This window comes from Pseudorasbora parva, chromosome 10 (genome assembly GCF_024679245.1).
Source record: "Pseudorasbora parva isolate DD20220531a chromosome 10, ASM2467924v1, whole genome shotgun sequence".
Taxonomy (NCBI): domain Eukaryota; kingdom Metazoa; phylum Chordata; class Actinopteri; order Cypriniformes; family Gobionidae; genus Pseudorasbora; species Pseudorasbora parva.
In genome coordinates, this window is record NC_090181.1 from 18,999,549 (window position 1) to 19,009,518 (window position 9,970).

The window sequence follows — 9,970 nt, forward strand, 5'->3', positions numbered from 1 at the left end:
TGTAATGATAAAAATTTAACTTTCATATATTTTAGATTCATTGCACACCAACTGAAATATTTCAGGTCTTTTATTGTTTTAATACTGATGATGTTGGCATACAGCTCATCAAAACCCAAAATTCCTATCTCAAAACATTAGCATATTTCATCCGACCAATAAAAGAAAAGTGTTTTTAATACAAAAAAAGTTAACCTTCAAATAATTATGTTCAGTTATGCACTCAATACTTGGTCAGGAATCCTTTTGCAGAAATGACTGCTTCAATGTGGCGTGGAGGCGATCAGCCTGTGGCACTGCTGAGGTGTTATGGAGGACCAGGATGCTTCGATAGCGGCCTTAAGCTCATCCAGAGTGTTGGGTCTTGCATCTCTCAACTTTCTCTTCACAATATCCCACAGATTCTCTATGGGGTTCAGGTCAGGAGAGTTGGCAGGCCAATTGAGCACAGTAATACCATGGTCAGTAAACCATTTACCGGTTTTGGCACTGTGAGCAGGTGCCAGGTCTTGCTGAAAAACTACATCTTCATCTCCATAAAGCTTTTCAGCAGATGGAAGCATGAAGTGCTCCAAAATCTCCTGATAGCTAGCTGCATTGACCCTGCCCTTGATAAAACACAGTGAACCAACACCAGCAGCTGACATGGCACCCCAGACCATCACTGACTGTGGGTACTTGACACTGGACTTCAGGCATTTTGGCATTTCCTTCTCCCCAGTCTTCCTCCAGACTCTTGCACCTCGATTTCCGAATGACATGCAAAATTTGCTTTCATCCGAAAAAAGTACATTGGACCACTGAGCAACAGTCCAGTGCTCATTCTCTGTAGCCCAAAGTGGCTTGACCTGGGGAATGCGGCACCTGTAGCCCATTTCCTGCACACGCCTGTGCACGGTGGCTCTGGATGTTTCTACTCCAGACTCAGTCCACTGCTTCCGCAGGTCCCCCAAGGTCTGGAATCGGTTCTTCTCCACAATCTTCCTCAGGAGCCGGTCACCACTTCTCTTTGTGCAGCGTTTTTTGCGTCACTTTTTCCTTCCCACTGAGGTGCCTTGATACAGCACTCTGGGAACAGCCTATTCGTTCAGAAATTTATTTCTGTGTCTTACCCTCTCGCTTGAGGGTGTCAATGATGGCCTTCTGGACAGCAGTCAGGTCGGCAGTCTTACCCATGATTGCGGTTTTGAGTAATGAACTAGGCTGGGAGTCTTTTGCAGGTGTTTATAGTTAATTAGTTGATTCAGATTATTAGGTTAATAGCTCGTTTAAGCCTAGTTCACACTGCCCGATTTTTGCCCCGATTTTGAGTCGTCGACAGGTTTTGTGAAATCGCCGACAAATGCCCGAGATCACAGGCAAATCGGTGCTTGTGTACGCGAGTGACAATCACGCAGTGTGAATAATCAAAGACGCGATCAGAGAGAATCGCCGACGAGTCGCCGACGCCGGTGAGATATTTGGCATGCTAAATATCTGGACCTGTCGGCGATTCAAACTCCTGCTGTGTGAACAGCGTTCTGACTGAAAATTACACCGACAGCCAATGAGAGAGTGAGATACAGGGCAGCAGGAGGTTCAGGGAGGAGTTATAGAGCAGAATTTCAGTATTTTAATAGATATATTTACAATTCTATCAAACAGAAACAAAGGCCAAACATTTGCACATCCAGCCACAGCAGCAGCACATTACAAATTGTTTATTTACCTCAAACTGTCTTTGCAGAACACAATCCTGGCTCCCTCTGTCTCTCCAACAATAGGCTTGTTTGAGATGAGCAAAATCTGCGCAGAACTGATCACCGGTGATCAGCGCAAGCAGGGCCGTTTCTAGCCTTTCTGGCACCCTAGGCAAGATTCATGTTGCCCCCCCCCCCCCCTTTTTTTTTTTTAACTATAACTTATAAAGCAAATATGACTTCCTTATTTCATGGGCATATTGTACATGCATTAATCGAATAATGTAGCTAGGTTTATTATCACTGAGATTATCAATGATCACAGATGTTGGGGGGGTTCGTGGGCATGCTCCCCCGAGAAAATTTTGATTTCTATGATCTACATATGTGTATTTTAAGATGTTCTGAAGGCCAACAAATTAGACAACAATAGCTTGAAAACCATGTCACTCGGCGCTGCTGCGGACTAAAGAACACACTGACACAAAGACTAAAAGACGGGACAAAGCCGTAGTCGAAGCCGAAGCCTCGTGCCAGTTTCATATGTTTTAAAGGTTAATCACATATTTTTTTAGGGGGGGGGCTGAGGCATAAGTTCATAAAAAAGGGCCTAGTGACGCCCATGGTTATGACAGTGTTAGCCTACTTGATCAATTTACACTAAACAGCTATCTCTGATGTAATGTTTTTTTTTAATTCAAATTAACTATGCTATAATGTTCTGCACCTGAGGTTAGTATGGTATGGTTGGTATGAGGTTATGCAGCTCTGTTTATCATATTAGATACACTTGTGTGTTTAAAATGATGTTATGACGTTACTCTGTGCATTCGCTCGGTGGCTGCTGTGACACTTGTTCACACTGCTAAGAGAAAAGCGCTTCTGCCATATAAAACTGCAAACCATTGGTAACGCAGATATGAATTGACAGACGACTCCCTCAAACGCTATGCTGAAACGTCCTGGGTCATTGGTTAAAATAGCAATTTTCTCACAATTTACAAATAGTTGGAAACATTTGGGATATTGTAAGTACTCAACTGAACAAAATATATAACAGTAGCCTAGCGGTTTTTGGATATTTTACTGCAAAAATACTACATAGTGCACCTTTAATCTGGTCATAACTATTTCTTCTTCTCTAGTCCCTCCCCTATTCTTCACAGCCCCAACTTCATTTTGAACATCATACAAATGTCTCCCTTTAGTTTACCTGCCCCACTGATGTTACCATTCTCTAATGGCTTCTTTCCATATTATATCGGATTTTGACAACTTATTTGCCTCAGTGTTCTCTTTTTATCAGCTTGTTTGACTAATTTGTCCCCTCTCTCATTACCCACAATGCCAATATGAACAGGAATCCAAATCAGATCTCAGAACCTTTTTTTTTTTCCTCATTCTTGTGTATATTTGTCAGTATTGTATACAGTAAATCATGATGACTATTAGGCATACCTGTCATGAGACTATACAGAGCTGACACTGAATCACTTCCAATTAAAGCTTTATTTATTTTGTTTTCTTCAATCCATTCTAGTGCCATTATAATAGCGTATAATTCAACTGCATACACACTCAGATCATTTGTGGTTGGTCTGCTTACTTCACCTCTTTGATTAAAAATAGAAATTGCAGAGCCACTCTTTCCTGTTTCTGGATTCTTTAATCCATCTGTATAAATCTGAACATAATCTTTATATTTAAAGTCTAAATATCTATAAAATTTAGCTACAAGATCTGTACTGTTTCTTACTGTTTTGACTTAAAATCAACTTCCATGGTTGCTTCCATTCAGGGGTATCAGGTCATATAGTCGGGCAGACCGGCAGAGCTGCTCTATCTCCTATCCACCCAAAACTTTTTTTTGTGCTCTTCCCTTCCCAGTTTGCGTGCAGTATTATTTTGGTTGGTTGACTCATCTCCATGTCCTTTTAGATTTATCCAATAGTTTACAAACCAGTTGTTTACATCGAATGTTGTCTTATTTATCGAAACGAGTTGTCAATAAAAATAAATACAAATTCTATTTATATACTTTTTACTAGATTTTCTTATCGTGATAATTTTTGCTTCCTTCTAGCACTTTGGTGGTTTGCATTTATGTGTTTTGGAAGAGGTGTGATTTTGCAAAGTGCTCTGAAAGGAATCTAATGCTTTCAGAGCTAGCTTGCTACTGCTAGCCTGCAATTAAATTAAAATGTAGGTCCCACTTTACACTAGGTGGCCTTAACTACTATACTTACATCAAAAAAGAAGTACAATGTACTTATTATGTTCTTATTGTATTGCAAAACACTTTTGCTGATATTGAGGGGGGATATGGGTAAAGGTGTGGTGGCATGGGTAAGTTTAAGGGTAAAGTTAGGTAGGGAAGGGTAAACCGTGTAATTATATATGTAACTACAAAAAGGAATTACACATGTAATTACTTGCAGGTAATTTTAAAAATGCAAAAGTACAATGTAAAAACATGTATGTACACAATAAATGCATTGTATTAAATGATTAGTTAAAATGTTACTACAGAGCCTAGTAGTTAATGTAGTAATATAAAGTGGGTCCAAAATTACGGTGGCCAGGAAGTGCCAAACAACATTACAAAGTGGGAAACACTTTTACGAGGCTCGAGACAAATTTACATTTTGGAAAACATTTTTACCTATCATAAAACACAATTACATGGGCAAAATACTTTTACCAAGGACGAAACAAATTTACATTTAAGAAAACAAATTAACAAGGTGTAAAACACTTTTACCAGTCCTAAAACAAATTTACAACGACCAATTCTTAACGGAAAGGGAATGTACCACACACCGGAAGTGACACAGTGAATGGAATACTGACCGCTGATTGGACAAGACGTATGTCAATCATGACATACAGAAATTATACAGCCACGGCAGGAGAAAGTTGATTTGCATGTGCATGTGTAAATATTTGTGCAAGTGTAGGCCTAGATTATACATCTGAACCTTATTGTCAAAAAAATGAACAGCATCGGGCATTTAGGTTTCTCCATTGTTACAAAGACAACAGCATGTGTCTTCTACTCAGTGAAATCAATAGACAATAGAGTGGCCGGCAGGAAACAGTAATTAGTCTTTGATCAAAGTGTCCGTTGCCCAATACAAGGCGACACTGGAAGAGGAATAGCATGTGTGGAGAAAGAGAGAGTGGTCTTTTTCTCTTCCCATTCTTTCACACAGTTGAAAATGAATGGGGCCGGTTTATGCTGGGGTCACGAGTCACGGCCCTGTGGTGCAACATGAAGGCCCTCTCTCAAAAAACGTTGAACGTTTGAATCCATTCTCAGGAACTATAGCCTATTTGTTTCTTTTCTTCTTTAGAGATGGGTGGAGGAGAGCTATGGGATGACGGGGGTTCTTTCATTTTATTTGAATCAAAGTTAGAAGTAGAATTAAAGAGTAAATACTACTGACTACAAAGGAGAAAGAAAAATTGAATTAAAAAAAGAATGAGGAAGAATTATTTTTATTTTTTTTACATTGACCACAGCTGACAAAAGAAAGGACACAAGAGACAGGACAGAGAGACTGTTTTTGATTCTCGGTAAACATATCAGCCTGTTACTTCTTTTTCCTTTCCATGTCAAACATCCTGCTTATATAAATGCAGGGTCCGTAGACTTAAATTTGTGCACAGTTAAAACATTTAACATAACTTCATTATCCATTTTCAGAAGGAAAATCTAAAGGTTTATGTCAAAGTGATATCTGTATGGAATACACACACATAAATGAAAACAATGGATGTTTTGATGGTTGATTGAGAGAATAATTATACTAGGCCTATACTACCCTAAAATGGGCAAAACCAGAGCCACAAACATAGACACAACCATAATGCGTTTCCATATTGGTATCATTGCTCTGGTAAATAACAGACTTAGAGATAAATAAAAGAATGAAACACAGCTGGTTTGGCCAGTCGTTTGAGAAAGATATACAGTATAGATAAAACAGATTTTTTAACAGTTATTTGGATATACAAATATGATCAACTGGTCTTCATAACAATATGGAACATTTTCCAAAAACATGCCATTTTAAAATGAAGTTTACAAAATCTGACATAGGGTCTATATAGTGTTCTCAGTGGTGCTGGTTCATTATATATGTGTGAGGGAAAGGTATTTTCACCCCTTTCTACATCACACATTCACTTCAAGCCAGTGCTCGAGCACTCACTAAAAAACTACAAATAAAGTCTATTAAAAAAGAACACTATTTATAATTCATAGCCCAGTTTTCTCATGGAAACAGAGGTGAATAAATGTGTTTATATTTGGTTGGTAATGTATTTTGCACTTGCAAGTTTCCAAACAAGCTACAAAAAGAAATGCGTTGCTTTTCTCGTCACATCTGAGAGTGTGTGTTTGAGTGTGGCCACCAGGGGCGTCGGACTGGGGGGATAAAGGGTACCGACTACCGAGTAGCCTACCGGGTACCTTAGAAGTCATTTTTATATACATACATATACATTAATCAGAGTATGGCTTATTTTATTTAAGTTTTAAGTGTTTTTATGATATGAAAATGCAATACCCCACCCATTGGTATGGTATTTGCTACGGGGGCCCAGCAAGATGATTTGTACCCAGGGCTCAAAATTTGGTGCTACGCCGCTGGTGGCCACCCACTGGCAGAAACGTTGCTAGACAGAATCTTTTTTGCCCAACAGATAGATCCCATCCAACAGATATAAGGCATTTTGATTACTGTCGACAAATTTAATAACCATTTTGTTTGTAATCTTATGAACAGAAAATCTATTCCAGCATAATCTTTCAAGTGGATGGTGTTATATAATATTAATTGGAGAGTGGTCTGGTCTCTTCAACACAAATATTTATTTTTCATTATATATTTATACAAATATATATCAACACAAGTATAGATTTATTTCTAAATATATATTTAGAAATAGCTTCTTTTAAACAAGATAAAATAAGCTACATTTAAAATAGATGTTACCCCTGTATAGTGTATGCAATATGTAGGCTATATCCAAAACATAGAAGATACATGCAATTTCTTTGATGTTTAAGAGACAATTCTGCATCTTTTTTTTTCTTTCTTTTTTTCTTTTTTGTGAATGGGTTTGTGTTAAAGCTTTTTAAAATGAGTTCTCTCAGAAAGAAAGAAAAACAAAAACAAATGCCAAAATATGTATTTAATATTGTTATTTTAATATTAGTTTTCTTTATCATAATCCATATTCTCATATTCAGTACATTGTTAATCTGTTTATAATTCTTGGTAGAATTTCTATTCACAAATGCATATTTTTGGATAAGATCCCGCTACTGTCTATTTGTCTAGTAGACTATGATTCATTTGTTTTGTCTTTGATGGGCATGAATAACCAAAAATATTTGAAAAGTCAAAGATTGCTTTCAGTGTTTAACCATGAATAATATATTTCTCCCTCTGGCACTCTATTTTGTTTGTATATTTTTCGTGATCTATTTTTTTATTTTTTTAAATTATTGTTCCTGTTATAGCCTATAACTTATATGCATACTTGTTACATTTTCATTTTTGGCCAAAACAGAAAGAAAGATCCCAAAAAGCTTTAGCGCCTCGTTGTGGCTGTTTTGGAAAAAATTTAACATGTTTAAATTGAACAGCAGGGGGCAGCATATCATCCTAAATTGTGCTTTACATGAAGCCCTGGTGTTCTTAGCCTCTCTCTCTCTCTAAGTGAGGTGTTCTGAATCAAAATCATGTTTTCTTTAGTGGTTTAACAGTTTTTGGTCATATCCCTAATGCACAATAAAATCAGCCAGGCCCAAGCATAAATCATAAAATGCTACACATACAGCATACCCACATAATGTTGTTTCATTTCGCACTGCATTAGACACATTTTTTCTTTTGCCTTAAGGCACAGTTACTTTCAAACATTTTTTTAAAGCGAGAAACTTAACTACAATGTCACCAAGCTAAAGCTACACAAAGCTGACAATATAATAAAAACAGAAGTCAGAAGAATCCACTGTGAGATTTGTCTTTCACATACTAAAGTCTCAGAACAAGCAGTGTTTACGCCACTTTCAGACATTTATGAGGTTACTGAACTGTTACACACGCACACAGGACAGACTTGTTTTTAGCCCTTTTGCACTGTAAAATGTGCTGTTTTTTGTCTCCTCCCCCAGTGCTTATTCCATCTGTGTACGTCTGGTAAAGCCATCACTGCGCTACCCCCTTCCATCCAAGTACACCAGCTCTGTCTTTCTCTCACTCAATGAATGTGCGTCTTTACTGCCTTCAACTGATAACTTAAGGATCACCATTTAACTGTTTGTGAAACCTTCAGTTCTATGCATATTCTTTTTGATACTTTTGATATTTTGACAAAATAATTTTGTCATATAATGCAATGCCGAGTTTTTGTAAATTCTATTTTAATTTAATTTGAAGAAAATTATACTTTTATTTAGCAAGGAGACATTAAACTGATCAGTGACCTTTATAATGTTACAAAAGATTTGTATTTCAAATAAATGCTGTCTTTTCAACTTTTTATTGAATTTTATTTTGTAGAAACCATTGAACCATGCTTTAATATATTATGTGTTTTATTAGACATTTGACCAACTGTTTGAATACATTCATTGATAGAAAACAAAACATTGTTGAATAGATTCGCACAGACATTTTGAGGCCTAAACCAAAAAAAAAGGAGCACTGGGGTAGGGTTGGGGGTGAGAATTGGGTGCTAGTCAATACAAATTATCCATCACTATTTCTTTACTTACAGCCTGTAACTGTTGTAACTTTCTGATTTGGCTGATGCTCAATGGGCTCCAATTTTTTCTCATGACCATTGATGACACAAAATCTCATCTCTTTTGATGAACGACTATGCTATTTTTAATTTTGTAATTTCATCCAAATATCAACATTTGTGAGATTTAGTCAGTCAAAACAGTTTTGATCGAATTTTGTGTCCCTCGAAAATAGTGATCGATGACATTGTATAAATATCTAAGTTGTTGTGTCTATTTGTTACACTGTAAAAAAATTAATAAAATAAAAATTTCAGTTAGCCAAATTGAATTTCTGTGAATTGATGCAATTTAATTTACAGAAATTCAATTCGGCCAACTAAAAAATTTACATGAGATCAGTCGCTAGAATTTTTTGAATTGGAGACCTGAATTTATTTACAGTGTAATTTTGGATTTATGGAGACAATGTTTTTGATTTTGTGGAGTAAACGTTATAGCTTTTATTTTGAAATAAAAAGGTAAAATTAGACCCTTGGGGTAAGATGACCCAGCCATATTTGGCACAGAAGGCCCTAAGTGGCACATTGTTACTGGTGTTATTGTTTCTAAATTTTATACTGAAATGAATGGGTTATTATTTAATATTTACATTAATTAGATGTAAATTTCAGGAATCTTCACTTTCATTAAAACCTATAGGATAATTGAGTGAATTCTATTATGACGAAATCTGTCTCCGCAGTGACGCGGAGTCAGTGCTGACCTGTTATCTTGTGCGCTCGTGTATTCGGGTTTAAAAAAAATAGGGCTGAGCAAAAAAATGCAAGTCTTCCTCTTTGTCGAACTCTTTAGACATGTTTGAGAAGGTTGTTTTGTTTACAGCGTGATGCATCTCTCTCTCTCAGACTATAAACGAAGCTCGGGCGCACCAGATAACACGTCAGCACTGCAGAGTCGCGAACGCAGATTGAAAACAGACCCAGAAGAGAAGACAATGCTGAATAAAGTCGTAATTTTTGTTATTTTTGGACCAAAATGTATTTTCGATGCTTCAAAAAATAACCCACTGATGTCACATATGGACTACTTTGATGATGTTTTTATTCAACTTCTGGTCCTTCTGGACATGGACAGTATACCGTACATACATTTTAAATGGAGGGACAGAAAGCTCTCGGACTAAACATAAAATATCTTAAACTGTGTTCCGAAGATGAACGGAGGACTTACAGGTGTGGAATAACATGAGGGTGAGTCATTGATGACATCATTTTCATTTTTGGGTGAACTAACCCTTTAAACTGTACTAATATAAGAAATAAATGCAGCTATGGTGAGCATAAGATACTTACTCAATATGGTAAAACTTTAGGGTCTAATTCTCAATATTTAGTTGCTTGTATTAGCATATTACTATTGGCTGTTTAGTGCTTATAAAGCACATATTAATTCCTCATTCTGTTATTAATAATTCTATTACTAACTATTAATTAGCAGTAATTATGAATTAATTGACATTGAAGTCATA